The following is an 18079-nucleotide window of genomic DNA, read 5'->3' as shown; positions in this document are numbered from 1 at the left end:
TATACTAAGTGATATTTAGTTTCATAGGAGAGCAGAAAGTTGGGCTAGTTTGGTTGAAATGCATGCTGAAAAAGTCTGCGCAGAGACTTTTTTCTATTTATTCGTGCATGTGTCTGGAATAAACTCGGCTGCGAGTTAGCACTCGTCCTTGTCTTTTTTCTCGGCTTGTCCTCGTGTCTCCACACAAGCTTTTTCAGCAGCATTAGTTTCACAGGCCTGCAATTTCGCTAAATTTTTAAATGTTGCATGTCAAAAAGTCATTTTTAAAGCAACTTTAAACATTGGTGCATTTCAGCTTGCTGCCACAAAAAATCTTGAACACAGTATGGGCAAAAAAAGAAATGTTGAAAAATCCCGTAACTATGAAACACGAATACTTTCTGTGGGAAGGGGTGGAAACCAGGTTTAGTTTACAGAGAAAGGTGCACCTTGAATATTCTAGAGGCCAGCCATTGTGATCTTTTTTTTTTCCGCATTTCGAACGCATCATCTACTTTTGCCAATACATACCTCAATAATAACTGCGCACAAATTCCTAGACATGTGCTAATACCAACTTTTGGTAGAAGGAAGTACATTACAGTGATGCATACTACAAGGGAGCAGGGCGAGTAGCTTATGAATGTGCTGCACCTTTGAACTTCTAAATATTTGGCATTCCTGACACGTACGTCGGATCATTTGCTTAAGCATTCCATTATACTTCTCCACAAGACCATTCGCCATTGGATGGTACGGCGTTGTGGGCAGTTATCGAAATGACAGTAGTCCCAGTTCCTGCATTAGGATGGATGTGAAAGATTTGCCATGGTCACTCACTATCTCTCCTGGGACACCAACATGGGAGAACATTTCTAGTAGGCCTTCTGCTCCCCGCTCTGTCTCAATACTTGGTAATGCTACCGCATCAGGGTACTGTGTAGAAAAGCCGATCATGGTCAGTACATATTTATTCCCTTTATCGGACGTTGGCGACAGAGGACCAATAATGGCAACTGAGACTCGGTGGAATGGTGTCCTGATGATGGGCATATTTCCCAACAGCACGCAGCCTGCAAAGTGCTTCGGTACAGTTATTTGGCATATGTCACACAATTTTACGAAACGTGTATCATCCGCCTGTACTCCCGGCCAATAAAATTCCTCAAGGACATGGTCTACTGTCCTCTTTTGTCCCTGTAGACCAGCAAGTAACCCTATATCTGCCATCTTCATTACTGTGTCCAGGAGCTTCTTCGGAACCACAAGTGGCTCCAAGTCCTGCAGTTCTGCAGTCTAGTACCGCCGGAAGAGGATGCCACGAACCAACACAAACTCTGTTACAGCTTGCTTCTTTGATGTGCTTCTTTTCTCCAATACTGCGAAACGAGCTTCTAGCATGGGATCCATGCTTTCCAACTTTCGAAGTTCCTCCGGGCTGATGTTTAATGGTTTGACTTGTAGTGCAGGTAGTTTTCGTTGCTGCTCTTTCTTTTTCTCTACAACAGCCGCCATTCCTTCTTTAAGTAAATTTGTTGCACTGCGACTTGATAATTGTGAATCGGATTGCTTGCACACAATATCGTCAATTGGGAGGACACCTTCAACATTGCCAAGTACAACTTCGTACAAAGGGTTCTCCGTGCAAACGGCATGAACGTGTGCCTTGAAAAGCGGCGAGTCAATGTACACCTCTGCCTCTGGCAATCTCTTTTCAGACTGGTCTAATAGGCGTATAATACAGGTGCCACCAGTCAGTTTGGCATTTCGAACGAGTGCCCGTTTCACTACAACTGTGTCGTAATCACAGTATTTGTATTTAAGTTTGTAACAATATATAGCATGTCTCAAAGGACATTCAGCAAGTCTTTAATGAAACATGGAGCTGTCGGGGTGGTAACATCAACTTGAGACTGCTAGCAGAAATATGCAGAAGGCATTAGTATCGTTTCTTTAATGAGTATGTACTAGTTTCGAACAAAATCTGCACTGGAGTAATTTAGAGCACTTTCACAGAGCCTTTCTTTTCCCTGGTTTCAAGAAAGCCAAGAATAGGCAAATGCAAACATACTTTATGCCTGACTAGCAATGGCATTGGTATTGATGTGTCATTTATCATGGTACGGCTGCCAAGTAAGTGCCAGTGAAAGATTTCAGATTTAAAAAGCTGTCGGTGTCACAATTATTAATGTTCTTCGGCTCTTCCACCCACCCTTTGGCCTCTGGCTGCTGCTGTCTTGCAGATAATACAACTTGGGGCACTATTTATGTCTCGCAGACTTATGTGTCGGATGCTGCCTGCTGTCTTAGACGATTGCCCTCCCAGGTAGACTGCAGACCCATACCGGATACAGTGCAAATCGAGGCGGCCTGGGTCACCAGATGATTTAAGCATGCACAGACGTGAACTCCATCACAAACATATTGTCGACCTGCCCTCCCACAATGATATAGATCAAGTAGCTTTTTGCTTCCTAGGAAGTGTAGGAGAAGACTACCATTTTCTCAAAGACATCAGGACTGTAGCTAGCTGCGAAAGATGGATCCTTTAATTTCTTTCCTTGAGGATATAGGAACTACAATGGCTTTTTTAATAAAAGAACCTTAAATGCCAGACTGTATGTTATAAATAAAAGAACCGTTTGTTTCAGGCTGTAGTGTTTTATTATCTCATAAATATTGTTCAATCAGGTGCCAGGGGCAGACTTATTACAAAAATTTAAGGAGGCCTTATAAGTGCAGTAATGATGAAGGCTCAAGGGCATACCTGCAGTTTTTGTTCAACTATTTCATAAAAAAGGATCTCAATAATGTGCAGCCCTAAACAGATGTTCAAAATCTGCCCAATGTGCATGTGCTTGATCCTATGTGTTACCTTGATTATTGGCTAAGTGCAAAGCATAGGTTGCTTACATTTTGCCTTCCAAGCCCACCAAGTGAGCACCTTTGATTACAGTCTCTGGAATCGGCCAGTTTTACTTGGTGACATGCACAACGGCACGCCAAATCTCTGGCGCCCGGGCAAAGAAAGCTTCAGCTTACAATTGTGAGCAATGGAGGTGGCTGCATCAGTTTCCTTGAGATTCGACATCGGAATGTTTGCACTGCTCATAGAGGCTATGATGGCAACAAGATGCACAGCTTTGCAGCAGACATGGTGCTACACCATGGGGGCTGCAATCTCATAAACGGCCTGCGCTGACATACTTTCATATGGTAGACAGCGAATCACTAAAGGTCCGAACCCGCTAATGAAAGCACAAAAATTGCAGTTTCATAGATCCACTACAGTGAATATAAGTCCATACTGCAGCATTCGGTTACTGCTATCAACACAGCACATGGCAATGTCAATGTGGGCATGCACACTTGCCACACTTGTCTGTAGAACAATAGCACACAAAACCAAGACATGGACAGAGGAGGTGAGGCACGCAAGCGCTAACTTTCAACATATGTTTATTTGAAGCAGGACAGAACATATATACCAACACGAATTCAAAGCAGATGTGCATGTCACAGAGCCATGACTTCAAAAAATGATTTAAAGTTGACCCAAAGAAACACAAGTTCTTTTTCTAATAATCCTACAGATGACAAGCTTACGCATTGTATGCCCCGCCTGTCAATCATCTTGGTCGTAATTATCAACCATACTAGCTTCTCTTTATTCTTCGATATTACGTCGACTTCTTTAAACTGTGGATGACATCCGCACATGCCATAATGAGTAGCACGAAGACTGTCCTTCTACTACAAAACATATCTAGGAATCCCTCGGGCTCTGGGATGCCACATGGTACACATGATGCTGTTTAAAAAATTGCCTTGTTGCTCTGCAGGTTGCTGATACTAATATAATATTTTGTACTTCTGTGCTATGATTATTATAAATGCACGGTATTAGAAACTTTTTGTGATGATGTCATTAAAGTGTTACTTCTAATTACAATTTAGGACAATGCTGTCTTTTATTTAAGTTGAATGCACTTTGCAGAATTTTATATATTTCAGCAATTTTTAGTTGACCGTATTAACACATCAGTGCATGATTCACAGCTGGATCTCTAAACCATTTTACCATTAAACATGTAGTCATACTTCTGTATGACAAAACTTGCGTACCTTCCACAGCATTACACGCTCACTATGGAATTGTGTATAATGGGTATTGTGGTAGCTGATAATGGGCTTGTGTCTGCTCAGCCAGACTGTAGCCAACAGCAGCCAGTGCACGCAAAGTTTAAAGGGGCCCTGCACCACTTTTTATCAAGGGAAGCAATGCATGTGAAGTTAAAATAGACTTTTTCAGAAATATTTTGCCGCAAGAAGTACTTCAATGCATTCAGCAAAAGTGGAGTTATAGCCGATCAAACACCTTCTTCGCTGTGCTCTCTTTCCTTCTTCAATGCCTTGTTCTGCGAAGGCTACAGCAGAGCGAGGCGTGGCCGCATCATTAAATTTGCTTTTGGATGTTAATGTAGATGCCTCTACTTACGATTTTGGCACCTACGATGTGCCAAATTCAGGGGGCTTAGCCAAATGCGGTTATTCTCAGCGAGCCATTTATATAAGTGCTCTGTCAGTGAGCTGCAATGCACTTAGCCAGTTAGGGTGCCTCGATGTCCTACCTCATTGCTCTGTGCAGGGTGGTGACATTCATCGTTGGGTTAGGTGCCAACAATTTTAAGTGCATCTGCTATTGAATGCCCACGCATCCGCTATTGAAGTTCCCACGGCTTCACTCGCACACATGCCAAAGCAAGCTCGCAAAGTGGGTTGACTCCGAAAAAAATGCCTGGATGTTATGTACCCCTGTGTACGAATCACTCCAGGAATGGTTGAAGAATGTTTCTGTTTCCGAAAGAGGCAAAACGAAGACTTCTCTGGATGGTCGAAATCAACGAGAGGCAAGTGGCAACCGACGAACTACTCGCGCATATGAGTACATAAGCACTGAATTCAGCATGCCTTTCTAGGCACATGCAAAGTTTTCCCAAAAACTCAAGTGTACTTTTTTTTCTTGTTTCTGCATCTTGCTTGTAGTAATTTTTTATGGGAACTCACGCACGCGCATCCGATGGTTGGCTTAGCAGAGTATTTTTTTTAGCCTATCCTGCTTGGACCGTTAAGTGCCTGCAGCACGTAATAAATAAAAAAAAAAATAGGATACATCTTAACGGCCCATTATGGTTAGAGCTGAATCCTTACTGTGTGGACGGCCTTGTCTGTTTTAATTACACTTGCTACTAAATTATGTCCCTGGTAAAATATGAGAAGCATGGGCATGCAGCTCGCTAATTTTAGGCACACCTTTTAGTGCACTCTGACTTATTTCTGACAGAAATAATGTTCCTTTTTCGTCTGTACAGCAAGTAAGCTGATGCATTCTAGTTAAACAATGATCTAGTCCCCCGCTATTTTTCTTTGTTTTGTTTCACCCTACAATCATTAGATGCTCAAGTTTATTTTTGATTGATATAGCCAGGGACCCTTTGGTGGCCGTAATCTTATCATTTATTTCTTAAAACACCGGATGATGCGACGAGTTTCTGAAAGTGTTTATTTGCCATGGATTTAATCAAACATAATAGTTTTTATTCGATTTGCAAGCTCACTTTGAAAAAAGCAGCTTTGAGCAGAACAGAGCAGACAGGCATGGAAAATGGTCAGGCCAGACGCTGTGCTACAAGTGTCCCCAATTCAGAGGTAAAGCAGCAGATTCCAACATGCTCATTAAATGAGAGATTGCAGACGCCTTGCATGATTATTTTGCAAGCACAAAAGTATTGCTTTATGTTGTCTCCTCACAGGGAAAAAGCACGAGCACAAACGCCTAGGACATACTTTGCTGCAAATTGAGGCACACAGAAGGAAGAAACCTATAGACAACGCATGGGCAGCTTGTCACCTATCATGAAGTCATGGCTGTCGCTTGAGCTTTACACTTGTCTAAAAGCACAAATGCTTTCTGACACGTATACTGTAAGTTCCAAAAATGCCATGTTGCAGTGCTCTCCATATGTGTCCTCCCTTCCCTTTGGGAAGGCATCCATTGTTCCTTTTCAGTAGAAATTATCACCACCGAATAACTGCAGGTCATAGTACATCTAGGCTGTTTAAATGGAACAATACATTGTTCTGTGAGGCTGTGGTGGATATTGTCTGGAACAGTGCAGTGACCAAGCCAGAAATTTTTCATTTGGGCACACACTTGACCGTGGATGATTAGTATGCAGAGATGGAAGAGGATGCAGGCTGCATAGTACATAAAAAATTTCGGTCACGGGGGGGGGGCACCCTAGGAAGCACAAGTTGGCTGCTAGCGAGCTTGATACAGCTTGAGCAGGCTAGAAGCAGCTAGAGCTACGTCAAGCTATATTTCAGACACCTTCAAGATGGCTAGCACTCGATGTCTCCAAGCCATACGCTTCTAGCCATTGTGAAATTACTTAGAAAAAGTCGAAATTTCGAAGGCATTGCCAGGAAGGATTCAGGGAAGCCTCAACGTATTGGAGGGGGGCGGGGGCGGCTCGCCAATATACAGAGTTAAGAGGAGGGGGGGTGACATGGTCAACTTTGTTAACGCGGAAGTTGCCAGCATGCTTCGGATAGTTACGTTGATAGGGCATATGAAACTCCTTATAGCATAATCAGCACCACAAATGGAGCACGCGTGTGCCAGGAGTCCGCGATAACGGACAGCCAATTTTTTTTATGCGAACACCCCCTGGCACGCTTCGGCCTCCGCGGCTCCAACCCACGGGCCGCCCTGCTTCCAGCTTTGATCCCCCCCGCTACCCCTTGGGTGCCCTGGAGATCCTGCGCCGCCTGCTTTATTATAAGCTCAGGTGCTCTCCTGAGGCCTCCGTTTGTTGGTCATATGTGCTCTCCTGGAGCAGTGCTTGTAAAAAATCCAAGCTATCGTCGCGACGAAAAAAGCGACCTGCTACTTATACAACACCAGTCAGAACATAGGCCCTTCAGACAAAGCGATCACCAAATGGGGCGTCCGCGCCCACTGCCTCACCGCGCGGGCAGCCAGCGGCTGAGCGTAAACAAACTCGACCGCACTCCGCAACGCCGGCATGTCTGGGGACAAACGAATATAACATGCGCTAAGAAACCTCCTCCGTAGTGCCTAGGCAATCATATATTCAAGGAGCAAAAGCCCCCAGATTTTTTTCTCTCGCGCCCGCCCTTACAACCTTTCCTTTCTCAGAACGAACCACTTGTATGTTGCGGTGCCTGATGTTGTGTCACTTCATTTCTTATTCTCACTATGTCTGCAGTGGCGTCCGGTCGTCAGCCTCGTCAGCAGGCGCATGCTTTTCAAGGTATGTCGGCGGCTGGTTTTGTACTTTCTTCTCTTGTATGCCAGTAATGAGTGCGTAGCATAGGCCGGCAGAGCTGATGCACAACGCAAACGCACAACGGTTGCGGCAATACCCTTCAAGGCATGTTGGCGGTGTTTCTTGTCGGAATATTATTAAACTGGCCAAGACGAGTTTGAACAGAACTGCAGCACGAAACAAATGGCGATAGACAAGCGACGATCTTGTCTGCCTTCCTTTGTCCTGTGTTTTAGTTCAGCTTCTCATACTCGTCTTCGTCTTTCTTGTACTGTGCTCCTCGCGGTCCGCAGGTTTTGTGCACAACGGCACAATAGTTTCAGTAGTTCTGGCACACGTTTTTGATAGTGGTGCTCGATGTTGTGAGGTAGTTCCCATGCATGCATTGCTTTTGTTGTGTCTGCCGGTGGAGGTCTTTTGTAATAAGGGCTGCCTGTAGAGTTAAGTGATCTTTTGCGCGCTTTGTTGCTCCTCTGTATGTTTGCACAGCTCCTGTGTATAGCACGCAGTATTACGTGCTTGTATCATTGGTAGGCACAAGCCATGTACTTTCACGTGTTCTTGAACAGTCAATCCTTTTTCACATAATGTGAAAAAGGATTGACAATGACAGTGAAATTGACTGCAAGCAGGAGAGAGAGCCCAGCGACAAATTTCATTGTCATAGCTACCATTTAAGCAAATGCTTTAGTTCTGCTTCCATGATAAAGGAGATGCTATAGCTGTGGATTTCTACTCTGGGATTTTAACCTAATCACTGAATATAGTGAAGCTGAAAACCGGTTACCTTAAGCTTATTGAGCTACTTTGTATGTCTTACCCCCACATTCAGAAATGTGCCTTAACTTGAAGCCCATGCTTGATTTGGTCAAGGTAAAGCCCAACGCGAATGCGCCCAAGGAGAGGCAATGAGTGTCGGGGATGTTCACGCCTGTCGTTGTCGTGACCAAGTCAAGCATGGGCTTCAAGTTAGGGCGCATTTCTGAACACAGGGTAAGTAATGAGTGGTGTGCTTGCATAGTTGTAAAGATTCTGTCCTCTTTTTCATGTTTAGAATGCTCAAGCCAGCCAGCAAGAGAGTGATGTTCCCTAAGTACGATTCGCCCTCCAGCCCCACATAGCATCGTCCCATGTGCCTTTAGGAGTGCCAACAAATTTTCTTCCTCATTTGAAACAGGTAGCAGCCAAACTTGTAATCACGATAACAACTACAAGACTAAACCTCACTGTCTTCAGTGCGCAAAAAGAAAGTTTCGCCTTTGAAGTGGCAACTATAAGATGAGCACTCACTGCAACATGTTTCCTTGGTAGTTTCCGTGCTACGATGGCCAGTGCAATTAACCACTGCTGCTATGTTGAGCCCAGTGTATGAACACCAACTGGATAACCCTACTGAGATATAGATGTAGCAGCTCATCTCCAGCATCACCTGAATCAAATGCTATGGCCTTTCGTGGCACCTGATTGCATTTTAAGTAGTGCTGTTTGTTTTCAAAAATGCGACAAATATAGAATCCTGTTACGTGATGTCAGGCTGAGTGTATGGAAAGCAGTGAGACAGTTTAAAAGGAAAGGGCTGATTTGATACTGCTACAAGTGGCTCAGCACTCTTGGCAGCATGGTGTGGCCTGGTGCCACTGCACTTGGTTGACTATTGCATGCCAAGTGGGCTGTGGTATCAGGTAACCACTAACTGCAATTACATTGGCATTCCCTATGATCCATGAATCTACACATGAATTGGCTGTAGTCTTACTCGCATGGAAATATGGTATAGTTATTCTACTCGAATAATTTATAGAGCATGCCATGGTTGTATTTGGACTACATGCTTGCTTACTTCAAGGAAAATGACGAAAAAATTAAGACACTGCCTAATTATAACAGCTTTATGCCACTTGCAAGAGTCTTCATATGTAAGAGTGAGAACAACATGTTAAAACAATTTATTTTTATGTAGCAGCCATGTTCTGAATTTTTCTTCTTTATGGAGAAGCTAATTTGGCACCCTTTGCTGCAGCGGGTCGCCTGCTTCTCTTACACAATTTATCATTGTACTAACATATGGTGGTTTTCAGGTTGTTTTTCCTTTTAGGATTTTGCTGTTTTGGGCCTTCAGCTGTTGCACTCCTTTGTTTCACTACGTTTCTATCATTCCTTTTGTTTTTTCTTTCTATATACAAGGCTAATCAAATAGTGCTTTGATGTTTCCATATATGAATTCCGCTTTTGTTTTTGTTCATGAGAATTAAGTCTCATAATGTGCCCTTTGTGTTTTATTTTACTGGAGAGGGTGCAGCTTACACTGCACTGTTGCTCACCTAAGATCACCTAAGGTCTTGTTTTTTGAGAGAACTACCTTTTCAACTGTTGCGTTTACTGTCTGATTCTGTTTATCCTTTAGTATGTTTATGCTTAGCTGTTATGTGTATGTGATATTTTTGTATTGATTTGTTCTGTCAGCATCAGAAGGGAGTTTTATGTAGTGCTCTTTGTCAGTAAGGAGAATGGCCTCTCCCTTTTGGAATTTACAATATCCAATGTGAATTTGTCATCAAAACAATGATCATAAGGTTGTTTGTCATTGTTTGTGCTGACAAGAGAGTACTTAGTTTTGTAGGAGTATGCCACAAAATGTTTTCTCGTTATACCAAGAATGGATAGCTGTCAATTCAGTAATTATGCTATGGAGCCTCAATTACTGGGTTAGTAATACAGAAATATTATTAATACATTACCTTTTAGTGTGACAGCACAAAACATGCGTGAAGTTTGGTGACGTTGTGGAGATTAGTTTGCACCAGGCTCACCCTACAAGTGATGGTCAGAAAAGGGCACCACACTCCTCCACTCCGCAATGCACAAAGACACTATGGCAGGGTTCGTTGACTCTCCGACACGGCACAAAGAATGCTGCAGAGTCAGATCGCCAACAAACACGGTTTGTGCAGAAAATTCGCTCCGGCGTGCTAGCCGTGTCCACCACGTTGCTGTTACGGCGGCGATTCCCGGAGATCGCGCTAAGCACAATGCGCGAGCTGGGGGACGAGGCGCGGGAAGGCACCTCTATCCCCACAACATGAAATGGAAGTCTATTCATGTCACCAATGGTGTCGTGGCACCAGACACAACTGACGTATACACACACATTATTACCATGCTGCAAAAACAGAGATCATTCAACACATGACAGGATAACAGGGGAGCGTCCTCCTGCATTTCAAATAGAAGCGCGCATTTGGAAGTCAATTTGACAGCTTTTAGTGACAAGATGATTATATCACCATCAACTACAGCATTGAGCCAGCTGTCTCGTGCTTCAGTTTGTGACACCGCATGAATTCCAACTGTGGTTTCGGTGATGTGAATAGTCTCCTGCTTCACATATAAAATAGTGCTGCACTTGGAGTACATTTTAAACTAGCTTAGTTGTGCTGCTCAAGGAATTGAGGCTCTATGTCATAACTGTAGGGTGGCAACTACCTAAAAAAGCACAATAGTGGGGCACAAAATTTTTGTGTCAGTACTCCCTTAATGAATTTCTCCTAGGTGCATTAATTGATTTTAAAAGAGAGTAATAATTTTGATGCACAATTTGTTTTACACTGTTTATGTCTTGTTTTAGCCTGTGTAGAATACTATAAACCATTGAGCCTGCCAATCCCTGTGGAAGCAGCTGCATCTTTCCCCGAGGTGGTACGAAGAAGGAAGTTCCGTAGCTGTGACCTCATTGACCAACTGCCTGGGAGTCCCAGTTGTCCATAGAAGATTGCAACAAAGTATTCCAGGTTGAAAATCAAGCCTTTCTGGTTAGCAGAAATGGTGGGCCTCCTAATCAAAACATGGCCCCAGGGCCCACAACGAACTTTTTGTGGTAGGCCAACCACAGTTCAGTTGTAATTCCAATTGGAAAGTATTGAAAGCACCACAAATGAGTTTTGTGTGTGTGTGTGTGTGATAATGGTATAGTTTTTGCAGCCATGATTTGAGCAAAATACTAATCTTTTAGAACATTGGTTACTACTGGAAAGATATATTCAAGAAAGCATTGTGAATGCACCTCTGCTGCCTTTTAAGCTTACAATTCCGTCCAAGTCTTAGCCTGTTCTTTCTCTGCACTGTTTGCTTTATTTGAAAATAAAGTCTACTACATTTAGTGATGCTCTTAAAAAAGCTAATTGGTCAATGTACCCATTCTATAAGCATTTTAACTAAAACAATCTTATTTTTACTTGCATTGATAATTTAGATTTATGAGTTCTTTGTAAAGAAGTTGCATTCACTAAGGACCCACTGTATTAGTCGTATTCATGGCAACCATACTAAATCACATTTGTATTTATGAAATAAACTGCATTTTTACTGCTCCCTTAAGCATCTATCAGCCATTATAGAAGGTTCTATCTGTGTAGAGCCGGGAAACAGCCTTTCTACATGCTGCTTTATCTTGTCTAATATGCACTCTCCACACACTTGCACTCAGTTCTGCTGCCATTAGTACTGCATGCAACCGTTTAGAGTGCAGTTTACCTGAGGTGGTTGTGGTATTGGCTGTATTCAGTCGTGGAAATGGTATATGTGCTTGTTGAATATGGATCCATGCAATTTCATACCAGTGCAAGTCTATTGGTACATAAGATAAACCTGCAGTGGAATCAACTCGTGGTCTGCCGAGCAAGGAAAGTAGAATCGTACATTTTTTGCGCTAGTTCAGACAGACATGCTTATTAAATGCACTGCTATAGCCGGCATGTGTGCTATGGTATGCTAATGCTGATCCACTAGTATCACAAAACAGTGGTCCATTCCAACTCTGAAAATGTATAGCTATTTAGAGGCATGGTGCTTGAACAATTAGAATGGCTGAACAAAATAGGTGCACTGCAATGCTTTATGTGCACTTGGTGTGCAGTTAGCCTTAACTACTACACTTGTTTAAGCTGTATCTCAAGTTCTTAAAAATAAAGGGGCATAAAGAAAAGATGCTTTTTCTTCTTCACATGTGTAGCTACAGATGGCATACTTTGTATGAAAGCATCCAATGTTTCATTACCAACTTTGGTATGCATTAAAGTTTGTTAGTGTTGACGCCATTTGATCACTAGAAATGCTTATACCTGCATGAGCTTAGGCAAAAACTGTTGACTTGCAGTTTACAAGGAGTGAGAGAACAATACATAGAGCACAGACACTTTTTGTGAATGTTGGGATAAATATTGCAGTACTGGGGCTATGTATTGACAAAATGTATTTTGTTGCACTGTATTTATTCTTTAAACAATTATCGATTTGGTATTTGTACAATATTACAGTAGCATGAAATCAAGGGCTTGACAACAGCTCATGTGGTTGGGAATTGGCACAAGAAAGACACTGACCGCAGTCAAAGCGAAAACTTTACTGTGGTCGTTGCCTTTCATGTGCTTTTGTACTGACATGTAAAGTGAGACTTCAACCTTCCAGAATCGTAAACATGGTAAGTAGAGCTAACTGTAGCGCCTGCGAAGCTGAAGTAAGCCTGGACATTGAATGTCTACACTGCAGCTACAGCAGTGCTTCCCAAGGTGGCTACTAGCTGTAAGTGTAGGGAGCGTAGCGGAGCTACCAGCTGGCTTGTAGAGGTCTAGGTCCAGAGTACAGCTTACAAAAGACTTCTACTAGCTGTGGCCTTAGCTAGCTCAAGCTGGAAGGTAGACGTCTGCTAGCTAGCTGCGTGCTTCCTGGGTACAGGACTGCCGTGTTGCATGGCAACAGAGAGACTGCTAGCCCTCATCTTGCACAACACGTACACCGAGCTAAAGGTGGCAACATTGATCTCGCAGAGGGACCGATTGAGCGGCACCTCTGCGGGTAAAACAGCCTTAAGCAGGGTGGGCATGCCGCCACATCCGCAGCACCTAGATGAGGTGCTGGTGGACTTCCCAAGAGAAACAAAACACATTTCGGTGGCTGCGCTACCGAGAAACATGCATCCAGAAAGGCGAATCACCAGGGTAGAGCGGCTCCGCAAACAGGTGGAATCGGGCCTTAGTACCACGTACGTCGACGCGGTCAGGTACCACGAAGCTGGCCAAGGCAACGTCTTGACAGTAGTGCACCGAAAGCTCAGTTTGCGAACTGCCAGTAGTGCACCGAGCACTGCTTCGTCGACGGGGGCAGAGGCCACAGCCATTGCCCTGGCCATCAGAGAAAGGGAGCACGACGGAAGGTCGTCCATAATAATTTCAGACTCTCAAGACGTATGCTGCCCCTTTACAGTGGGTCGCGTGCCCGCAGCCACGGTGCGCCTAGTCCAACCCATGCCAATCTACCACTACCGCTTGGTCTGATGCCCGGGCCACGTCGAATTAAAGGGCAACAAAAGGGCTGACACGCTAGCTCACGAACTTTGTAACCAAGCAGTGGGGGACAGTTCCTCCACGTCGCCTGCAATAATTATCGTACAGAAATTCTGGAAAACCAGCGTTTCAAGCATTAAAAATATGGGACTCTTCACAAGCCCTTCTCAAGATAAAAGGCTGTCGATCTTGGGAAGACAGGTGGTTTATCCGTATTAGCTAAAGCTAAACACGTTACATCCGACACTATACCCAAACCTGTGTTCTTGGTGTGGAGGTAGACCCACACACTACCACATTTCGTAGGGGTGTGAGAGGAAACCCAGAAGGCTAGGTAATTGCCTAGGTGAACCATTAACTCCCAGCGTAGAGCAATAGGAGGTACAGCTTGCATAAATCTTTTTTTTTTTTTTTTTTTTTGCTCAAGCAGCTTGGTTAATGTTATCTGACCAGGTCACGGTATATGTCGAGAGGCTGTTTAATTTCCTCGTGTAATCACCACTTACCCTATATATGTTGGTGAATGTGACCTTCAGGAATGTGGACAGTTGGGCGAGTTGTTGACCAATCGTTTTGTTAGTGGTTTTCCTGTGCAGTTTTTCTGCTTTCTTGTGTTGTGTTTTTGCTTTGTGCTTCAAGCAGTAAGAAGAAAACGACACTGTCGAATGTGGAGAGCCATTACAATACTGTTACATCACTGACTTGAATTTTTTCACTCAGCATGTGCCACTTGCTATCGGCATGCAAAGTTACTTATTCAAGCATTCCAAAGTGTTGTACTGCCATTATTTAAAATGTTTCCCAGAATACTATGAAACACCTACAAGAGGTACGAACTTCAAATTCCATGAAAATGGGGTAAATTTTTAGTGTAAGGCGTTGTGAAATTTTCGCGTACTTGCTTTAGGTGTAATGTAAATAATTACTGAACCCTGGTGTTCCCCCTATTTTGGTTCAACATACGTGGCTCTCAGTTTGTTTCTCTGGTATCTTCAGTGAGCTAAACAGGGCATCTTATTCATATATGGGGAAAATTGGAGGCGTAGTATGTGTAATGTGTAGGCAACGTTCCACTTAGGTGGGTTAAATGCGCCTTTTCACAATAGATTACGTATGCAAGTGGACCAGAGAGTTAATAGTGCATTTTACTAGTGGCGTAAAACTTGCCGTTGCCCTGGCATAATTACAACTACAACTGGGCTCAAATTTTCTGAACATAGGGGGAAAGCTATGACAAGTTTGTGTGCGATGTTAAACGTGTGTTGATCTAATACAGCTGTTGGAAAAAATTTCAGAAACAAATTTAGAAATCTTAATCAAGCATTGGAAAGTGTGAAGCTGCTGTTATATGCTACATTTCCCAAATTTTCAAGAAGACTCTGCATTTCTCAAACTTTCCATTTGTAAGGAATGAGTGTAGCTTAAATGGAATGTGTTGCAAATATTGAACATTTCTGGCTTTCTAGAAGCGTTTGAAATAATTATTGAACCCTTGTTTTTGAAGGCTCTTTAATGTATGATGCGTATATTGGGTTTGCTTGGTGTCCTCAGTGAACCAAACGAAGCAGCTTCTTTGTTTGGTGTTGGTATAGGACGATGTAATGTGTTATGTGTAGGCAAAGTTCAAAGTGGGTGGGTAATTGAGGCTGTGGTAATGGATTACATATGTGTAGGCTCTAGAGTGTTATGAGTGTGTGTAACGAACAGGACATAATTTAGCCTGTTGCCCTGGCAGAACTACTAATGCCACCAAGATTAAATTTAGCGAAAATGGGTGGAACGCTATGAAAAATCTGTGTGCAGAGTTACACGGTTCAAACATAGCTTTTGAAAAAAAAAAATGTTTTATTCAAGTTTTAGAATGTGTGATGTGGCCGCTATCATACACGCTTCCCATTGATGCGACATAGCTGTAGGTTACGGCATATTTGTATTTCGTGGAAATGGGAGGGGTGATGGCAAGTGCCATGTCTGACAAATTTTTTACTTTCTTCGTCCAGTTATAAGCATTGCAAATAATTACTGAACCCAAGTTTCTTTTCCCTATTTTCATGCATCATAAAAGACGTTCGCAGTTGGTTTCTGTGAGGTCATCGGCCAACTAATGAAGACACCTTGGTATATTTGGCGAAAATAAGGGGCACATTATAGGTAACGTGGAGGCTAAGTTCAAAGTGAAGGGACATACTGCAAGATGTTCAGTAAATTATGTATGCATGCGATCCGGAGCTTTATCAATGTGTTTGACGTTGGAACCGAGATCAAATCTAGCAAAAATTCAGGATGCTTGGTTAATGTTCTGGTGAAGTAAAATGTGTGTTCATGCTTTAAAAAATTGCTAACAATAAGTTCTCGAACGTGTTATATGCAAGCAAGGTTTCAAAGACAACCGTCATATACAAGTGTAATCACAGGGACCACTTATTTTAACTGCTCGGAAGAAATACCTTCGCTGGAAATTGGTTTGCGATTGTGCAGGGTCACAGACATCTGCTGATGTTTTCTTTTTTTCTTTTGTCTTAATATTGTAAGTCTTATGTTGGCTGTACTGTGTTGTGTGTAACCTCGACAGTACTTTTAACTCTACTAGCGATAAATTTGTGCTGTAGACTTGTACACAAATAATATTATTTGTTGAATGATTAAAATTGTAGCAAATGTCCATTTCTATATATGCTGTACTGCTGCCTGTGCGGTGACAGGGACTTCTGTCAGGCACTAATTGCCTTTTGTGATTGCGTCATCTTGAGATTCTATGCAATTGCAGGAATTATATTCAAATAATGTTTTGCTCCACCATGGTGCACCGTGTGTGATTGATAATCGCATACATAGCTGGTAATTATAAAAACTCCAGATACAGCTTTCCGCTTCTCAATACTTGCTACATAAAGGTGTTTTTCCGAGCGTGAAAGAAGCCTGCGAATACACAAAAAATTGCCGCGCGACTGGCCACCCGAGGCACTTAATTTTGCTGTATTCACGGGCTTCTTTCACGCTTAGAAAAAACACTTTTATGTAGCACGTATTCAGCAACAGAAAGCTGTATCAGTAGTTTTTCATTTTGCTATACAATTCTTTCATTGACACTTTTCATCTAATTATAATACCTGAAACGTTCATTAATTAAGGCTAATTATGCAATTAGGTGAAATGTAAAAAAAAAGATGTTCAAGCAGTGGCAAACAACATTACCTTGGTTCTGTGCAGCTACGTGGCATTTGCATATTTTAAAATCTTGGTGCATTATAGTGTCAACACCCTGGTATATAAGCATGTAGAGATCCGAGAGATGTATAGTTTGTGGTTTACCACTGCTGGGGCCCCACCCATAGGACCTCCAAGACCATCTTACTCCCTCAATAAACGTTTTCCTTATCATCATAATCGCAGTGCAAAACTCGAAGGACTGCCCAGTGGCGTTCGAGGAGCTCTTGGTTAGGTTATATACTGTTATATAATCTCCTTGGCGGCATTCAATTGAACATTAATGTTTTCGCATTCACAACTCGTAAGTGATTAGGCGTCTTCGAATTTTTTTTTTTTTAATTTTGAAAAGGGAAATGCGGTGGCAAGATGGCGTGTCATTATAACCTTGAACCTCTGCGACAAATTTATATTGCGCTACCAGTACGCTCTAAAAAAAAGTTTTCACCCTTTGGGTTGTACTTTGTCCCCAAACAATAATCGTCATCTGTCTTGCGCGCATTTCCTTTCTTTAACAATGCGAGCCCGGTACTTCCAAGTCGCGAACGGCATGTGCGCTATCAGCATGACAGCATTCTCGACAGGAAAGTAACGAGCGCAGTGTTTTCAAGAGGGGAAACGCAAGCAAGGCAGATGACGATTATCCTTGTGTGTCAAGTATACACCCCAAAGGGTGCAACTTTTTTTAGAGTGTAGGGACATCTCTGCAAGTGCCATGCCCCGCTGTACCTACTAGCAATTGGAAATACGCGGCGCCCCTACCGCCGCGCTATACGCGGCCGCCGCCGAAGCACGCCTGGTCACGGTTGATAATGGTTCCACGTGGATGGATAAGGCACTGAAGAGCGGATCGGAACGTCATAAGCGCACCTGGCGCCGCCACCTGCAGTAGTTTGCTTGCCTCATCAAGAAGTTGATTTTAATGAATAGAAAGAAGGAGAGGTCGGCTTAGAGAGCCTCTAGCCTGCTACTCCTCACTGGGGTAAGGGGAAGTGGGAGATACAGGGAAAGGTAAACAGCAGGTGATTATGATGTGGTACAATGAGCTACTATATATATACGTCAAATTTGCGGATGCGCGCTTTAGACACACTGCACGCAGGAGTAATCTTGTCCACACAAAACGTTATCGCGCGGACACATTTCGCACTATCTTCACCTCTCGCAGGTCGTAGAGACGACCACCTGAACCAGTCTCGCATA

General features: G+C 43.1%; 1 protein-coding gene across 7 annotated transcripts in view; it reads left to right on the top strand.

Moving 5' to 3' along the window:
* Positions 1–16331, top strand: part of LOC126544253 (uncharacterized) — a 28906-nt gene extending 12575 nt beyond the window's left edge. For 3 of the 7 annotated variants that reach the window (XR_011893409.1, XR_008608758.2, XR_008608757.2), the window contains 4 exons: positions 2258–4889; positions 7272–7316; positions 8386–8508; positions 10957–16331. The gene's annotated coding sequence lies outside the window, so the exon portion shown is untranslated. The other 4 variants (XR_011893411.1, XR_011893410.1, XR_011893413.1 and 1 more) reach the window with 4 other exon arrangements.
* Positions 16332–18079: the final 1748 nt, after the last annotated feature.

The sequence above is a fragment of the Dermacentor andersoni genome, chromosome 1 (assembly GCF_023375885.2).
Source record: "Dermacentor andersoni chromosome 1, qqDerAnde1_hic_scaffold, whole genome shotgun sequence".
NCBI lineage: Eukaryota > Metazoa > Arthropoda > Arachnida > Ixodida > Ixodidae > Dermacentor > Dermacentor andersoni.
Note: the sequence above shows the minus strand (reverse complement) of the source record. Positions and strands in the feature narration are given on the sequence as shown.